At 36.0% G+C, this 20,464-nt stretch overlaps 1 pseudogene across 1 annotated transcript in view; it reads right to left on the bottom strand.

Moving 5' to 3' along the window:
• LOC143241710 (uncharacterized) overlaps positions 1–17,166 on the bottom strand; it is a 117,600-nt pseudogene extending 100,434 nt beyond the window's left edge. The window contains exon 1 of the transcript XR_013022263.1: positions 16,944–17,166. The product of XR_013022263.1 is annotated as an uncharacterized LOC143241710 (transcript). The remainder of the gene's footprint in view (positions 1–16,943) is intronic.
• Positions 17,167–20,464: the final 3,298 nt, after the last annotated feature.

The following is a 20,464-nucleotide window of genomic DNA, read 5'->3' as shown; positions in this document are numbered from 1 at the left end:
CCTTGTTAAATATCCTTACATAACCCAACTTATCACCACATACCAGCTTGCCTCGTTAAATATCCTTACATAACCCAACTTATCACCACATACCAGCTTTGTTTCTGTTAAATATCCCACATAACCCAACTTATCACCACATACCAGCTTGTCGTTAAATATCCTTACATAACCCAACTAAATATCCTTACATAACCCTGTTAACTTATCAACCCACATACCAGTTTTGCCTCGTCCTCAATATCCGTACATAACACAACTTATCACTACATACCAGCTTCTGCCTTGTTAAATACCCCTTACATAACACGACTTATCACTCACATACCAGCTTTGCCTCTGTTAAATACCCTTACATAACACGACTTATCACCACATACCAGCTTTTGCTCTCGTTAAATACTCCTACATAACACGATTTATCACCACATACCAGCTTTTGCTTTCTCGTTAAATACCCTTACATAACACGACTTATCACCACATACCAGCTTTGCCTCGTTAAATACCCTTACATAACACGACTTATCACCACATACCAGCTTCGCCTTGTTAAATATCCTTACATAACACAACTTATCACCACATACCAGCTTCGCCTTGTTAAATACCCTTACATAACACGACTTATCACTACACACCATACAAAGGAGCCGATAGCACCAGTTTATCAATCAGGTTATACATTCTCCTCACCTCACATTACAGCAAAGTTACATACAACATACTACAATTTGCATACAACACACAACAAGTTACATACAACTAACAACACACAACAACTGACGTACAACAATTTACATACAACACACAAGAAGTTACATACAACTAACAACAAGTTACATACAACTAACAACACACAACAACTGACGTACAACAATTTACATACAACACACAAGAAGTTACATACAACTAACAACAAGTTACTAACAACACACAACAATCTACATACAACATACAACAACAATTTACATACAACACGAGTTCTTCCATTCTACAACTACTTCAACAAATTCTACAGTGGAGGAAATGTTTTGTGGGATATTTATGTGAACACACCCATCACAGTCCAGTGTCACTGTCACTGACGCAGAAAGGGTTACATGATATCATCTTCACTGGTCCTGGTAAGGAAACACATCACTGTCCGTGACCCAGAAGGGGTTACATGATATCATCTTCACTGGTCCTGGTAAGGAGACACATCACTGTCCGTGACCCAGAAGGGGTTACATGATATCATCTTCACTGGTCCTGGTAAGGAAACACATCACTGTCCGTGACCCAGAAGGGGTTACATGATATCATCTTCACTGGTCCTGGTAAGTAGACACATCACTGTCCGTGACCCAGAAGGGGTTACATGATATCATCTTCACTGGTCCTGGTAAGGAGACACATCACTGTCCGTGACCCAGAAGGGGTTACATGATATCATCTTCACTGGTCCTGGTAAGGAGACACATCACTGTCCGTGACCCAGAAGGGGTTACATGATATCATCTTCACTGGTCCTGGTAAGCAGACACATCACTGTCCGTGACCCAGAAGGGGTTACATGATATCATCTTCACTGGTCCTGGTAAGGAAACACATCACTGTCCGTGACCCAGAAGGGGTTACATGATATCATCTTCACTGGTCCTGGTAAGCAGACACATCACTGTCCGTGACCCAGAAGGGGTTACATGATATCATCTTCACTGGTCCTGGTAAGGAAACACATCACTGTCCGTGACCCAGAAGGGTTACATGATATCATCTTCACTGGTCCTGGTAAGGAGACACATCACTGTCCGTGACCCAGAAGGGGTTACATGATATCATCTTCACTGGTCCTGGTAAGGAGACACATCACTGTCCGTGACCCAGAAGGGGTTACATGATATCATCTTCACTGGTCCTGGTAAGGAGACACATCACTGTCCGTGACCCAGAAGGGTTACATGATATCATCTTCACTGGTCCTGGTAAGCAGACACATCACTGTCCGTGACCCAGAAGGGGTTACATGATATCATCTTCACTGGTCCTGGTAAGGAGACACATCACTGTCCGTGACCCAGAAGGGGTTACATGATATCATCTTCACTGGTCCTGGTAAGGAGACACATCACTGTCCGTGACCCAGAAGGGGTTACATGATATCATCTTCACTGGTCCTGGTAAGGAGACACATCACTGTCCGTGACCCAGAAGGGGTTACATGATATCATCTTCACTGGTCCTGGTAAGTAGACACATCACTGTCCGTGACCCAGAAGGGGTTACATGATATCATCTTCACTGGTCCTGGTAAGGAGACACATCACTGTCCGTGACCCAGAAGGGGTTACATGATATCATCTTCACTGGTCCTGGTAAGGAGACACATCACTGTCCGTGACCCAGAAGGGGTTACATGATATCATCTTCACTGGTCCTGGTAAGGAGACACATCACTGTCCGTGACCCAGAAGGGGTTACATGATATCATCTTCACTGGTCCTGGTAAGGAGACACATCACTGTCCGTGACCCAGAAGGGGTTACATGATATCATCTTCACTGGTCCTGGTAAGCAGACACATCACTGTCCGTGACCCAGAAGGGGTTACATGATATCATCTTCACTGGTCCTGGTGAGGAGACACATCACTGTCCGTGACTCATTTGTTGTTATTTACAATTTGTAGTGAATACTGAATGGATTCAAACAAACACCCTTTATACTCTGGGTACATATAAAAACCTGTTCGCTGTGGAACTTCTCCAGGGTTATTGTATATATACACACATGTAAGAAACTATTGAAAAATCAGACTTTATTTTTTCTTTCTTTTATTAATTTCGTCTACTCATTTCTCTTTAGGAAATAGTTTTAGAGAGAATCTGTAACAAAAACAAATTATTCAACTAAACTTAAATAATCCAAGTTACAAACATATACTTTATACAACATACAACACAGTCGGTATGTAAATTAAGTACACAACTATTGTTCAATAATAAATATAATTAATCAATATTCTTTACTTCTTAAATTAAATTATTATTTTTATTATAATATGAATGTAATTTACTTATAACTTCATACAGTAAATTACTTTTAGTTTTCTCTAAGTGTCAGTAACCATTTTGTTGGTCTTCAGTTTCTACTGACAACCAATTATTGCTGTCCTCTTACTACTAGCTATTGAAATTAGCGCCACATAGAATAAAATATGTTTTGAAAAACATATATTTTATGTTTAACATTACATTCGCAAAAAATGGGAAAACGTGAAAACAGTTCTTTTAGAATTTTAAATTTTCTCAAAACACGTTTATTAAAATGCTTACTGACATATAGAAAGTTGTTTCGTTTTTCTGGTCATCTATTGTGGAATTTATGTGAACTTATTCTTCGTCTCTGTTTCACCAGTATATAATTCACCAGAATTTATTATAACATATTATATTCTTAGAATTACAATTAAGTCGGTTGTTAAAAAACAAACGAAATGTTTGTTGTTCGTTACTGTGCTGACAGATTTCATGAAACATAAATAACATACAACACAACTCTTGGTTAGAACTGTCTTTAAAATGTCTCTGTCTTGTAATCGTCTTGTAAATAAAATAATTTTGTTATATTTGCTTGTCTTTCAGTTTTTATCTACTATTTGTTCTAGCTGTATATTAACAAATGAGATATCAAAACATATATTTGGAGAATGTGTCACAACGTATAATATTTTCTTTAGGTTCACTAAAGTGTGTGTTTTCTTATAGCAAAGCCACATCGGGCTATCTGTTGTGTCCACAGAGGGAAAATCGAACCCCTGATTTTAGCGTTGTAAAACCATAGATGTATTGCTATTCCAACCGATTCACTAATGTCTCTCTTTCAATGTTTTCTATCAAAAACAATTATTGTTAAGAATCGTAAAATCTCTCCACACACTGATACTAAATTAAATATTTTTTGTGGTTCTAATAATCTGATATCACACGTATCTTTACCGGTAATCACACGATATAATCTACTTGTAACTTTTACAAGAACATTTAATTTCGTGTTTTAGAGATGATTACTAAAAAAAACGAAATATTGATGAGAATTTGTGTGTTTATAAAAAATATGTTTCAATTTCCTTTTCTAGTGAAACATTTACCAACACCTTTATTATTTCTTTCGAAGGTAAATCTAATTTCCTTGTTTATTGAATTTATTAATGTCTTAAGAAGCTTTTTATACTACAAAACAATCATCTAACATTTTTTTCCAAAACGTTTTAATGTTAGAAACAAAAGCATCTTTAAAACAATTAGGTAGTATATTATATAAAACAATTAGGTAGTATATTATATAAAACAATTAGGTAGTATATTATATAAAACAATTAGGTAGTATATTATATAACTGTAATTCGGGAAACTTTATAGTGATATGAACATAATTTAAATCGTGCTCCAGTGGCACAGCAGAATGTCCCCAGACTTACAACATGTCTTACATGCAGAGTTAACATGTCTTAAATTATTAAATACAGAGCTAACGTGTCTTAAATTATTAACTACAGAGCTAACGTGTCTTAAATTATTAATTACAGAGCTAACGTGTCTTAAATTATTAACTACAGAGCTAACGTGTCTTAAATTATTAACTACAGAGCTAACGTGTCTTAAATTATTAACTACAGAGCTAACGTGTCTTAAATTATTAACTACAGAGCTAACGTGTCTTAAATTATTAAATACAGAGCTAACATGTCTTAAATTATTAAATACAGAGCTAACGTGTCTTAAGAAATTCTAATTTTCTTGGTAATTTTGAGTGAATTCAAAACGAATTCTAACGGGACAGAAACCAGTAGTTAATAAAAGGAACTAAAAATTCAGGTATTTTATTTGTATCCATAGGTGAATCTTATTGATATTTTGGTTACATATATATAAATATATAGATTAATATATCTATATATGTGTGCGTGTGAGAGTGTGTACATATGTGCACAGATTAACCCTGATGGAGACGCAAAGGCGAAACGTTGGTTGAAATGAAAAAAAAAAAAGAGTAATTTTATATATATTTGGAGTTTAAAGGAAATTTTTCTATACTTTTGTCAAAATGATCCAAAAGAAGTCACATATTGTTATCTCAAACTGGTCCTGAGGTGTGGACATAACTGCCCCTGACCCAGAAGAGACCACATACTATCATCTTCGGCTGGTCTAGTGAGATTCCTTCTTTTCTTTGTAACATTTCTTCGTTACTTTCGACTTTACCCCGACTCTTGCTAGGTTTATGTAACGTTTGCTAGGTTTGTGTAACGTTTGCTAGGTTTGTGTTACATTTGTTAGGTTTATGTAATGTTTGCTAGATTTATGTAATGTTTGCTAGGTTTATGTAATGTTACTCTTACTAAAACCTAATAATTTATGTTCTTATTCTATCGGTACAACTAGTAAAACCTTATATTCTAGTTCATCACTCTATAGGTCTATTGCTGATCATTAACTCGTAACCAGACTGGATTTCATCCATAATGGATTAATTTATCTAATTATCGAACTCTATTTCTAATCATCACTTAACATTAACAAATCGTAATGTCTCTTACTGGTTTTGAACGAGCTTTCAAATCCATCTGGCGACATGACTTAAGCCACAAACAGTTACAACTCATCCGACTTATCAGCTCATTTCTCCATGGAAGACATGCATTCATTTCTCACGAAACGGCTCTTTTTTGATACTATAAACTTTCTATTAGAGTTCTTCAAGGTTCAGTTCCATCATCTCTATCTTCTTCATGTTGACAGTATGTATAAGTCGGTTCAACCGTAATAATATGTCATTAAGACTGATCTTGTGGTCACCACTACTAATAATAAACATAGTAAACATCTTTTTGGCTTGGAGTCATCACTAGTGTCTTGCCTTCAATATCACTAAAACAAGATGACGTCTTATCCTCATCACCACTAAAACAAGATGGCGTCTTATCCTCATCACCACTAAAACAAGATGGAGTCTTATCCTCATCACCACTAAAACAAGATGGCGTCTTATCCTCATCACCACTAAAACAAGATGGAGTCTTATCCTCATCACCACTAAAACAAGATGGCGTCTTATCCTCATCACCAATAAAACAAGATGGAGTCTTATCCTCATCACCACTAAAACAAGATGTAGTCTTATCTTCATCACCACTAAAACAAGATGGCGTCTTATCCTCATCACCACTGAAACAAAATGGAGTCTTATCCTCATCACCACTGAAATAAAATGGCGACTTACCCTTAACACCACTACAACAAGATGGCGTTTTATCCTTGACACCACTAAAACAAAAGAAAGTCACATCCTTTGTTATTTACTATCACTATTAGTAATTCGTCCTTTCAACTACCTGACATGGCTCAGCACCAAGTTGTAATTTTCTGTAAAGCCCAGGTGATGGCTCAAAGTTACCCTCTAAGTTTTAACCTTTTCTAATAACTAACAGAAAGTTTCTGTGATTTAAATCTTCTTTGTTCTATAAACATACGATTCTTTTGTACGAACACGTAGCACTCTAGTGGCACAGCAGAATGATTGTAGGTACATTTCCGTCCAAACAAACGTAGCACTCAAGTGGCACAGCAGAATAACTGTAGGTACATTTCCTCCAAAGAAACGTAGCACTCCAGTGGCACAGCAGAAAGACTGTAGGTACATTATCCTCCAAAGAAACGTAGCACTCCAGTGGCACAGCAGAAAGACTGTAGGAACATTTCCCTCTAAAGAAACGTAGCACTCCAGTGGCACAGCAGAATGACTGTAGGTACATTTCCCTTCAAAGAAACGTAGCACTCCAGTGGCACAGCAGAATGACTGTAGGTACATTTCCTCCAAAGAAACGTAGCACTCCAGTGGCACAGCAGAAAGACTGTAGGTACATTTCCTCCAAACAAACGTAGCACTCAAGTGGCACAGCAGAATAACTGTAGGTACATTTCCTCCAGAGAAACGTAGCACTCCAGTGGCACAGCAGAAAGACTGTAGGAACATTTCCCTCTAAAGAAACGTAGCACTCCAGTGGCACAGCAGAATGACTGTAGGTACATTTCCTCCAAAGAAACGTAGCACTCCAGTGGCACAGCAGAATGACTGTAGGTACATTTCCCTCCAAAGAAACGTAGCACTCCAGTGGCACAGCAGAAAGACTGTAGGAACATTTCCCTCTAAAGAAACGTAGCACTCCAGTGGCACAGCAGAAAGACTGTAGGTACATTTCCTCCAAAGAAACGTAGCACTCCAGTGGCACAGCAGAATGACTGTAGGTACATTTCCTCCAAACAAACATAGCACTCAAGTGGCACAGCAGAATAACTGTAGGTACATTTCCTCCAAAGAAACGTAGCACTCCAGTGGCACAGCAGAATGACTGTAGGTACATTTCCGTCCAAACAAACGTAGCACTCAAGTGGCACAGCAAAATGACTGTAGGTACATTTCCTCTAAAGAAACGTAGCACTCCAGTGGCACAGCAGAAAGACTGTAGGTACATTTCCCTCCAAAGAAACGTAGCACTCCAGTGGCACAGCAGAATGACTGTAGGTACATTTCCTCCAAAGAAACGTAGCACTCCAGTGGCACAGCAGAATGATTGTAGGTACATTTCCCTCTAAAGAAACGTAGCACTCCAGTGGCACAGCAGAATGACTGTAGGTACATTTCCCCAAACAAACGTAGTACTCAAGTGGCACAGCAGAAAGACTGTAGGTACATTTCCTCCAAAGAAACGTAGCACTCCAGTGGCACAGCAGAATGATTGTAGGTACATTTCCCTCTAAAGAAACGTAGCACTCCAGTGGCACAGCAGAATGACTGTAGGTACATTTCCTCCAAACAAACGTAGTACTCAAGTGGCACAGCAGAAAGACTGTAGGTACATTTCCCTCCAAAGAAACGTAGCACTCCAGTGGCACAGCAGAATGACTGTAGGTACATTTCCCTCCAAACAAACGTAGCACTCCAGTGGCACAGCAGAATGACTGTAGGTACATTTCCCTCCAAACAAACGTAGCACTCCAGTGGCACAGCAGAATGACTGTAGGTACATTTCCCTCCAAAGAAACGTAGCACTCCAGTGGCACAGCAGAATGACTGTAGGTACATTTCCCTCCAAAGAAACGTAGCACTCCAGTGGCACAGCAGAATGACTGTAGGTACATTTCCCAATGTTCTTAGCTACAGTTTCCGCCCTCCAAAGAAACGCTTGCTAGCAAGTGATCACCTCTTAAACTTCTACGTTATGTCACTTCCAGTTGCTGACCCTAACCCTATGAATCTTCCAGATTTACCACGTTATGTTTATCCAGATAAAAAAAACTTTTTCTTTCTTTTTTCTCCATTTAATATACGTATCACACACAACTAAGCTTCATATAGAAATCCTGTCATTCACAATCCAGACCTCAACCACTGATGTACCACCAGTAACCAGTTTCTTGGTGGAAGGGAAGTCACAACCCTCTGATACTAATTTTTCGCTGTCACATAATAACGCGCTCAAGGATGAAAGGAACAAGATTCAGTTTGCTAATCGAGTGTCCGAACTAGCAGACTATGTCAACCCACGCAGTATATTTGTGAAGATAAGTCAACCCTCGCAGTATATTTGTGAAGATAAGTCATCCCTCGCAATATATTTGTGAAGATATACCAACCCTCGCAGTATATTTGTGAAGATATACCAACCCTCGCAGTATATTGTGAAGATATACCAACCCTCGCAGTATATTTGTGAAGATATACCAACCCTCGCAGTATATTGTGAAGATATACCAACCCTCGTAGTATATTTGTGAAGATATACCAACCCTCGCAGTATATTGTGAAGATATACCAACCCTCGCAGTATATTTGTGAAGATGTACCAACCCTCGCAGTATATTGTGAAGATATACCAACCCTCGCAGTATATTTGTAAAGATAAAGTCTTGTTATTAATAGTTTTAGCTTCGGATAGTATCTGCTCTTTGTCTGTTGAAGTGGTCAATCGAAACATGTGTTGAAACATCTGGTGTTAAACAATAGGACTTATATTAAAACATGTTATAATGTGTAGTTAATAAACAATAAGACCTATTTTAAAACATCATTAAACTTTTGGTTGTTAAAAATGGGACCTATTTTATGACATGCTATCATGTATGGTTAATAAACAGTGGGACCTGTTTTAAAGCATGCTATAATGTATGGTTCTTAAACAATGTGACCTATCTTAGAACGTGCTATAACGTGTGGTTATTAACAATATCATCTATATAATTCAGGCCCTGTATTATAATAATGGCTACGAACCTGTACTACGTTTGCTGTTAAGCGCGAAGGTGAACATTCTCTGCTGTGCCCACTACCAGTGTCGAACCCAGATTTAGAAGGTGAACATTCTCTGCTGTGCCCACCACCAGTGTCGAACCCAGATTTAGAAGGTGAGCATTCTCTGCTGTGCCCACCACCAGTGTCGAACCCAGATTAAGAAGGTGAACATTCTCTGCTGTGCCCACCACTAGTGTCGAACCCAGATTTAGAAGGTGAACATTCTCTGCTGTGCCCACCAATAGTGTCGAACCCAGATTTAGAAGGCGAGCATTCTCTGCTGTGCCCACCAATAGTGTCGAACCCAGATTTAGAAGGCGAGCATTCTCTGCTGTGCCCACCACTAGTGTCGAACCCAGATTTAGAAGGTGAACATTCTCTGCTGTGCCCACCACCAGTGTCGAACCCAGATTTAGAAGGTGAGCATTCTCTGCTGTGCCCACCACCAGTGTCGAACCCAGATTTAGAAGGTGAGCATTCTCTGCTGTGCCCACCACCAGTGTCGAACCCAGATTTAGAAGGTGAACATTCTCTGCTGTGCCCACCACTAGTGTCGAACCCAGATTTAGAAGGTGAACATTCTCTGCTGTGCCCACCACTAGTGTCGAACCCAGATTTAGAAGGCGAGATTCTCTGCTGTGCCCACCACCAGTGTCGAACCCAGATTTAGAAGGTGAACATTCTCTGCTGTGCCCACCACCAGTGTCGAACCCAGATTTAGAAGGTGAACATTCTCTGCTGTGCCCACCACCAGTGTCGAACCCAGATTTAGAAGGTGAGCATTCTCTGCTGTGCCCACTACCAGTGTCGAACCCAGATTTAGAAGGTGAACATTCTCTGCTGTGCGCACCATTAGTGTCGAACCCAGATTTAAAAGGTGAACATTCTCTGCTGTGCCCACCACCAGTGTCAAACCCAGATTTAGAAGGTGAACATTCTCTGCTGTGCCCACCACCAGTGTCAAACCCAGATTTAGAAGGTGAACATTCTCTGCTGTGCCCACCACCAGTGTTGAACCCAGATTTATAAGTGTTATAAGCCCTCTGACTTATCTCCAAGACACCGAAGAGTTTAGTTTAAACTACTAGTATATGTTATCACCAGTTCTTACATTTTTCACTGAATACGTTTAGTAATTTTGTTTGTTTGTTTTGAATTTTGCGCAAAGCTACACCAGGGTTATCTGGGTTAACCGTCCCTAATTTAACAGTGTAAAACTAGAGGTCTTCACTACCCACCGCCAAGTCTTCAGCTACTCTTTTACCAACGAATAATTGGATTGACTGCAACATTATAATGCTCCTTGGCTGACAGGACGTGCATGTTATGTTAGACGGGGATTCGAACTTGCGACCCTCAGTTTGCGAGTCTAGCGCCCCTATCCACTTGGCAGTGTTGTTGTATATTTTGAAACATTGCCTATCATAAATATTGATTTGTTTGTATTTTTTAATTTGTAATGAACATAAAACTGAGGTAGGGAGGTTGATTTTACAGGTTTTAAAGTTTCTATCACATCAGCCTTTTAACGTTTACTCACCATATGCAGTGTTATATATCCATCTCTGATTGCATACAGTGACAATAGAACTTCTAAGCTATAGAATGTTAACTTTACTGATAAACAAGCACATATTATGTAAACAATACAGGAAAAGAAACACATATTATGTAAACAATACAGGAAAAGAAACACATATTATGTAAACAATACAGGAAAAGAAACGCATATTATGTAAACATTACTGGTAAGCAAACCGATATTCGTGTGAACTATTTGTTATCTCTCTGTTTCATTTTTTCAACTCTGTAAATGACTTTCTTTTTGACATCTGCTTCTTTGTGTTCTCACTTTGGTAATAACTGTTCAGGAGGTGCGTTGAAAGCAATTATCTTAGCTCCGGAAAAACACAGTGGTTTGGAAATCTCATGAGAGCTACATAACGGACGAAGAGTACAACCCCAACTCGTGGGTAACTTTTTACCAGAGATGTGGCTTACTACCAAGGAAAGTTATAGCGTTGTTGTTGTTGTACTTGGAAGTTCTCTGTAATTACAGTTATTATAGCACATTGGGGAAGTTCTGGTTATACGTCAGATCATAACTTCCATACAGCTAATTACATTCAATAAAGTAATACCTCTAAGACGGCGTTTAAAGTCGAATTACAAGTACAGTTATCTAATATATTTGTTTTACTGTATGTAATTACCAAGAGCTATGTTGCAAGTTTATCATGCGTTTAATGGAAATTTAGACAATGTATGTAGATAATGAAACCAACGTACTCTATGTAAACAATAGGTGTAGATGATGAAACCACCGTACTCTATGTAAACAATAGGTGTAGATGATGAAACCACCGTACTCTATGTAAACAATAGGTGTAGATAATGAAACCAAAGTACTGTATGTAAACAATAGGTGTAGATAATGAAACCAACGTACTGTATGTAAACAATAGGTGTAGATGATGAAACCAACGTACTCTATGTAAACAATAGGTGTAGATAATGAAACCAAAGTACTGTATGTAAACAATAGGTGTAGATAATGAAACCAACGTACTCTATGTAAACAATAGGTGTAGATAATGAAACCACCGTACTCTATGTAAACAATAGGTGTAGATAATGAAACCAACGTACTCTATGTAAACAATAGGTGTAGATAATGAAACCAAAGTACTGTATGTAAACAATAGGTGTAGATAATGAAACCAACGTACTGTATGTAAACAATAGGTGTAGATAATGAAACCAACGTACTGTATGTAAACAATAGGTGTAGATAATGAAACCAAAGTACTGTATGTAAACAATAGGTGTAGATAATGAAACCAACGTACTCTACGTAAACAATAGGTGTAGATAATGAAACCAAAGTACTGTATGTAAACAATAGGTGTAGATAATGAAACCAACGTACTCTATGTAAACAATAGGTGTAGATAATGAAACCACCGTACTCTATGTAAACAATAGGTGTAGATAATGAAACCAAAGTACTGTATGTAAACAATAGGTGTAGATAATGAAACCAACGTACTGTATGTAAACAATAGGTGTAGATAATGAAACCAACGTACTCTATGTAAACAATAGGTGTAGATAATGAAACCAAAGTACTCTATGTAAACAATAGGTGTAGATAATGAAACCAACGTACTCTATGTAAACAATAGGTGTAGATAATGAAACCACCGTACTGTATGTAAACAATAGGTATAGATAATGAAACCAAAGTACTGTATGTAAACAATAGGTGTAGATAATGAAACCAACGTACTGTATGTAAACAATAGGTGTAGATAATGAAACCAAAGTACTGTATGTAAACAATAGGTGTAGATAATGAAACCAACGTACTGTATGTAAACAATAGGTATAGATAATGAAACCAAAGTACTGTGTGTAAACAATAGGTGTAGATAATGAAACCAACGTACTCTATGTAAACAATAGGTGTAGATAATGAAACCAAAGTACTGTATGTAAACAATAGGTGTAGATAATGAAACCAACGTACTGTATGTAAACAATAGGTATAGATAATGAAACCAAAGTACTGTGTGTGAACAATAGGTGTAGATAATGAAACCAACGTACTCTATGTAAACAATAGATGTAGATAATGAAACCAAAGTACTGTATGTAAACAATAGGTATAGATAATAAAACCAAGGTACTCTATGTAAACAATAGGTGTAGATAATGAAACCAACGTACTCTATGTAAACAATAGGTGTAGATAATGAAACCAACGTACTGTATGTAAACAATAGGTGTAGATAATGAAACCAAAGTACTGTATGTAAACAATAGGTGTAGATGATGAAACCAACGTACTCTATGTAAACAATAGGTGTAGATAATGAAACCAACGTACTCTATGTAAACAATAGGTGTAGATAATGAAACCAACGTACTGTATGTAAACAATAGGTGTAGATAATAAAACCAAGGTACTGTATGTAAACAATAGGTGTAGATAATGAAACCAAAGTACTGTATGTAAACAATAGGTGTAGATAATGAAACCAAAGTACTGTATGTAAACAATAGGTGTAGATAATAAAACCAAGGTACTGTATGTAAACAATGGGTGTAGATAATGAAACCAACGTACTGTATGTAAACAATAGGTGTAGATAATAAAACCAAGGTACTGTATGTAAACAATAGGTGTAGATAATGAAACCAAAGTACTGTATGTAAACAATAGGTGTAGATAATGAAACCAGTGTACTGTATGTAAACAATAGGTGTAGATAATAAAACCAAGGTACTGTATGTAAACAATAGGTGTAGATAATGAAACCAAAGTACTGTATGTAAACAATAGGTGTAGATAATAAAACCAACGTACTCTATGTAAACAATAGGTGTAGATAATGAAACCAAAGTACTGTATGTAAACAATAGGTGTAGATAATGAAACCAACGTACTGTATGTAAACAATAGGTATAGATAATAAAACCAAGGTACTGTATGTAAACAATAGGTGTAGATAATGAAACCTGTGTACTGTATGTAAACAATAGGTGTAGATAATAAAACCAAGGTACTGTATGTAAGCAATAGGTGTAGATAATGAAACCAAGGTACTGTATGTAAACAATAAGTGTAGATAATGAAACCAGTGTACTGTATGTAAACAATAAGTGTAGATAATGAAACCAGTGTACTGTATGTAAACAATAGGTGTAGATAATAAAACCAACGTACTGTATGTAAACAATAGGTGTAGATAATGAAACAAACGTACTGTATGTAAACAATAGGTGTAGATAATGAAACCAAAGTACTATATGTAAACAATAGGTGTAGATAATGAAACCAAAGTACTGTATGTAAACAATAGGTGTAGATAATGAAACCAACGTACTGTATGTAAACAATAGGTGTAGATAATGAAACCAAAGTACTATATGTAAACAATAAGTGTAGATAATGAAACCAAGGTACTGTATGTAAACAATAAGTGTAGATAATGAAATCAAAGTATTGTATGTAAACAACTATAAATCTAAGTATAGAGGTATTACAGTAGATTTTGTGGAAGTTGAAATTGTTTATTGTAAACAAAATAACTGAAACGAATGTTTACAGAAATGTGAGAAGTTCAAGTATACGTCATATTCATAAAAAATATTAATCATATTATGTTGTGGTAAGGAGATAAAATACTGTATAAACGTTTATCGTATTACTACAAGTTAATAAAGAACATTCAGGTCTTTAGAGATTACCTACTTAAACAAATCATAAGATTATTTGTGCGAGATTTCTGGAACATTCTGGCAGCAACTGAGTTCTGCCTTAAAACACACGTAACAGTATTTGATTAAACTCGTATGATTAATTGTATTATTACTACAATAAAGCAGGTCTAAGTCAACTGTAAACGTCACTGACAATCATCATATGTGGTACGAAAACTGATGAGTTAAGCAGACTGTTTTAACATGGACAGAACAGCTGAAATGATAGCTCTACTAGGGCTGTTTTGACTGAGTTTAGGGATAACACTAATACAGCTAACTATGTTTCAACTTACTGTTCCAATTAATTAACACAACGCTAGTTACATTAGAATATTAATACAACTAGTGTTGTTTTAACTTTCTCCAATTATTCCCACTGTTAATGCCACTAAGCAGTTTAGCGAATTTGTTTTACTTTAAATTTAAATAATTTGTTGTTGTTTTCTCAGTTCCTAATAATCTTTATGATATATCAAATGCCTTCCTTGTTACTAACACGTTTGTTGTTTACAGGGATGGTCTTTACGTTCAAGCCTTTCTGTTCATGTGTTTCTGCACTCAGTTGACACTGTTTGTTTGTTTGTTTGTTTGTTTGTTTGTTTGTTTGTTTGTTTTTGAATTTCGCACAAAGCTACTCGAGGGCTATCTGTGCAAGCCGTCCCTAATTTAGCAGTGTAAGACTAGAGGGAAGGCAGCTAGTCATCACCACCCACCGCCAACTCTTGGGCTACTCTGTTTACCAACGAATAGTGAGATTGATCGTCACATTATAACGCCCCCACGGCTAAAAGGGCGAGCATGTTTGGCGCGACCGGGATGCGAACCCGCGACCCTCAGATTACGAGTCGCACGCCTTAACACACTTGATAGTACACCACTGAACACTAAACATGTGGCTGTTCGATACACCACTGAACACTAAACATGTGGCTGTTCGATACACCACTGAACACTAAACATGTGGCTGTTCGATACACCACTAAATACTAAATATGATCATTGCGAGAGGCTCAACACGAAGCTATTGTACTGAAACATATTTTGGAAAAAAACCACCCATCACTTTCAACTAGATGCCACTATAGAAATCACCCACTTTTTCTCCTACATTCCACACTAGAAATCACCCACCACTTTCAACTATATGCCACTGTACAAACCACCCACCACTTTCAACTGCATGCCACTGTACAAACCTCCCACCACTTTCAACTATATGCCATTGTACAAACCACCCACCACTTTCAACTATATGCCACTGTACAAACCACCCACCACTTTCAACTATATGCCACTGTACAAACCTCCCACCACTTTCAACTATATGCCACTTAATTTCAGAAAATGTAAATCTGTGAGCCTAAATCTACAGTTAGAGGATATTAACGTGTCATTTCAGATATAAGATGAGGAAATCTTACGAATAATGCCTACTAAACGTATTAAAATTAACAGGTTTTACGCGGGTTGAAGGTTCGAATTCTCTTTCCCACCAAACGTGCTCGCCCTTTCAGTCATGGAAGTGTTATAATATTGCAGTCAATTCCATTATACTAAATAAGGGACGACGAGAGCAGAAATTCAAAACAAACTAACATACAATCCGTGATGAAGAGAACCTGACGATGACCGAAGGTCGAAACGTTGTTTGCTCCTCTACATGGCGTTTTCTCTATCCATACCAGCCATTTATTACATATATAAACATACAATCCTACCGTCAATAATTATAAAACAGTGGTGGATATATATATATGTATTAACACTAGCCGTGTGGAAAAGGTCGCCCTCCCTTGTCAACAGTTCTGAAAGTTCGACATCTTATGGTTTCTAATCCATCTGTTTCGTTTGAAATGTCCAATAATATGTTATAATACATACATTAATATATTTATATAGAAATATCACGTGCATCTCTAAGTAATCTTGCCATCCGAACTGTTATTTCTTTAGTCTAGGAACTTGTTATCGAAACTTGCATATTATGTGTTTCTACCACTAAAATCTGTCTATAATCGTGTATAGGAGATTTTTAGGGTTTGTCAACGTTGATGTGCGACTTTTATTGGTTAAAATTCAATATTTATTTTGTATCGTCTGTATGTATCTCTCGTTTCCTTTTGCTACCGAAAAGTGTAGAATGAAATTTCTATGTCGTTCTCGGATTTACTTGAATTATCACCAACGAATTTTGATCGGGTTAAACCAAAAAAAGCAGTGTTAATCTAACACAGATTACATTACGCTCAACACCAAGTGTGCAGCAAGAGTTTGAAAAAAGTACAGCAAGTAGGGTAACATTTCAAGCAACTCGAATGTGGGCCAGTCGTTACACTTACCTTGACAGAAGAGAATGAATGCCAGCGTTCCGGACAGTGAGACCACAACCATCTTTCTTCTTAACTAGACTGTGCAGAGCGCTCAACAAGCACGTGCTGAGACACACCTGTGAGTTTCAATGTTCGTGCGAGCAATTCTACTTTCCGGTAACTCAACAGATAATCAGCCCAACCAATCAAGAACAAGACCGTTTCTTTTATCTCGCCGCAATATGATTCCCACTTTATATATGTAGTTCTTTGAAATAGACGCTAGTTGCAATTCTGTAGTTCGTGTCTTTAGGCGCCGACTCAGTACCTGCACGTCCTTCGGATTGGTCAACTGCGGAATATCTATCTTACGGGCTATTGAAAGGTTTTATTAAATTTACAGCCATCCACGCAACAAAAGAAGTAACGGTTCCCAGTTTCCAGTCGGTTAAGATGAAAAGAAATGTTCCACTGTGTTCTTCTTATACACTGACATGACATAAACGTTACAATTGTTGATACAATAATTATTATTGCAGACACAAGTTATCATTTTTCACACAATAATTACTATTGTTGACACAACAGTTGTCATTGTTCACACAATAATTACTATTGTTGACACGGCAGTTACTATCTTTACACAATAATTACTATTGTTGACACGACAGTTACTATCTTTACACAATAATTACTGTTGTTGACACAACAGTTACTATCTTTACACAGTAATTACTATTGTTGACACGACCGTTGTCGTTGTTCACGCAATAATTAATATTGTTGACACGACCGTTGTCATTGTTCATACAATAATTACTATTGTTGAGACAACAGTTACCATTGTTCACACAATAATTACTATTGTTGACACGACAGTTACTATCTTTACACAATAATTACTATTGTTGACACAACAGTTACTATCTTTACACAATAATTAATATTGTTGGCACGACAGTTGCCACTGTTCATACCATAATTACTATTGTTGACACAACAGTCACCATTGTTCACACAATAATTACTATTGTTGACACGACAGTTACTATCTTTACACAATAATTACTATTGTTGACACGACCGTTGTCGTTGTCACACAATAATTAATATTGTTGACACGACCGTTGTCATTGTTCACACAATAATTAATATTGTTGGCACGACAGTTGCCACTGTTCATACAATAATTACTATTGTTGACACAACAGTCACCATTGTTCACACAATAATTACTATTGTTGACACAACCGTTGTCGTTGTTCACACAATAATTTCTACTGTTGACACAATAGCTACCATTTTTCTCACAGTAGTGACTATTGTTAACACAACACTTACCATTTTTCACACAGTAGTGACTAATGTTGACACAACATATACCGTTGTTGCTATAAAAGTTATTATTGGTGACTTTTCTGTTGATTCGTTACATTTTAGCAGAAGTATTGTAATATCTATCATTTGAATATATCAATAAAATGTTGTTATTCAACGTCAAGTAAATAATTCAATTTCTAACTTTAATTCAGAAACGAGAACGATCTGTTGGATAAAGAAAACGTGTAATGTCTTGTCACTATGGTTTCTGTGTAATTTCACAATTTCATGTTATCATAGTCGTACAGTCCACTAGACTACATTGTTTTATCGAAAACATTTCTGATCAAATAATGAAATAGTTTATTGTAGATACAGATACATGTCAATCTGTTTTGATTTAAGAGGGAGTTTGGAAATATAATTCAGCTTGAAAACAAGAATCGCTTTCAGACAGAAATGTAAACATAAGAAATATACAAACTATACCACTACACAGTATCCAACATTTTAACTGAATAAGCTATCAATGCATTACATAGAACAGACGAAGACACGTGAAATGTCGAAATTAGTCTCCTAGTATCTATGCTAAATTTATTTTTATCAATGTTAAATATTATGCCATTGTTTTACTGTCTGATGAATCCTGGAGAATGCATCTTTTAACAGGACTGATAGGCATTTTACCCACAAAAAGTATTACCATAGCTAAAGCACTATTCTGTGATGATTAGATAAATTAAAGTCCATATCATTGAAGGTTTTATAAAATAAACAAAGTATCCCCTGGCAGTTCAGGAGGCTGCTACCATTTAGGGTTGCACAACACAGACAATTATTTGTGCAATTAGTAAGGTTTGATCTCTTGGAGTTGTTTTCAGCCAGAATCAAAATTCACCATCAGATAATGAATCAACATGAATAAAGCGAACTTTAAAATTTTCACTCATCAGTTTCAAGACAAATAACAACGTAAAAAAATGAGCTTTATTACAACAATGTGAGTAATAAGTTAAATAATAACAATATAAACAATAAGCTTTATAACAACAAAGTGAGTAATGAGTTAAATAATAACAATGTAAACAATGAGCTTTATTACAATAATGTGAGTAATGAGTTAAATAATAACAATGTAAATAATAAGCTTTATAACAACAATGTGAGTAATGAATAAAATAATAACAATGTAAACAATGAGCTTTATAACAATAATGTGAGTAATGAGTTAAATAATAACAATGTAAACAATGAGCTTTATAACAACAATGTGAGTAATGAATAAAATAATAACAATGTAAACAATGAGCTTTATAACAACAATGTGAGTAATGAATAAAATAATAACAATGTAAACAATGAGCTTTATAACAATAATGTGAGTAATGAGTTAAATAATAACAATGTAAACAATGAGCTTTATAACAACAATGTGAGTAATGAATAAAATAATAACAATGTAAACAATGAGCTTTATAACAACAATGTGAGTAATGAGTAAAATAATAGCAATGTAAACAATAAGTTTTATAGCAACAAAGTGAGTATTGAGTTAAATAATAACAATGTAAACAATGAGCTTTATAACAACAAAGTGAGTAATGAGTAAAGTAATAACAATGTAAACAATGAGCTTTATAACAACAAAGTGAGTAATGAGTTAAATAATAACAATGTAAACAATGAGCTTTATAACAACAAAGTGAGTAATGAGTAAAATAATAACAATGTAAACAATGAGCTTTATAACAACAATGTGAGTATTGAGTTAAATAATAACAATGTAAACAATGAGCTTTATAACAACAATGTGAGTAATGAGTAAAATAATAACAATGTAAACAATGAGCTTTATAACAACAAAGTGAGTATTGAGTTAAATAATAACAATGTAAATATTGATTTTTAAAAGAATAATGTAAATAATGACCTTTTTGAGGACAAATGAAATAACGTGTTGCGTGACTATATTCTCATAATGAGTTACCTGAATAGAAAGTATATAATTAGTTTCGTGATAAAAATTATGATTAAAACAAGGAGCGCGGTGTAGCCGTTACAGTAATAAAAATCTGTTGAATTCAGTATAATACTGAAACTTCTCGAGATTAACAACAAAAATATTTGGAGAAATTTCGACTATCGTTTATCTTTTGAATTCTCAAAAAAGTGTGTTTGGTTGTTACATGGACAATCATATACTTTAATTTTAGTATAACTTACAACAG

Source organism: Tachypleus tridentatus, unplaced genomic scaffold, assembly GCF_004210375.1.
Source record: "Tachypleus tridentatus isolate NWPU-2018 unplaced genomic scaffold, ASM421037v1 Hic_cluster_1, whole genome shotgun sequence".
Lineage (NCBI taxonomy): Eukaryota > Metazoa > Arthropoda > Merostomata > Xiphosura > Limulidae > Tachypleus > Tachypleus tridentatus.
Note: the sequence above shows the minus strand (reverse complement) of the source record. Positions and strands in the feature narration are given on the sequence as shown.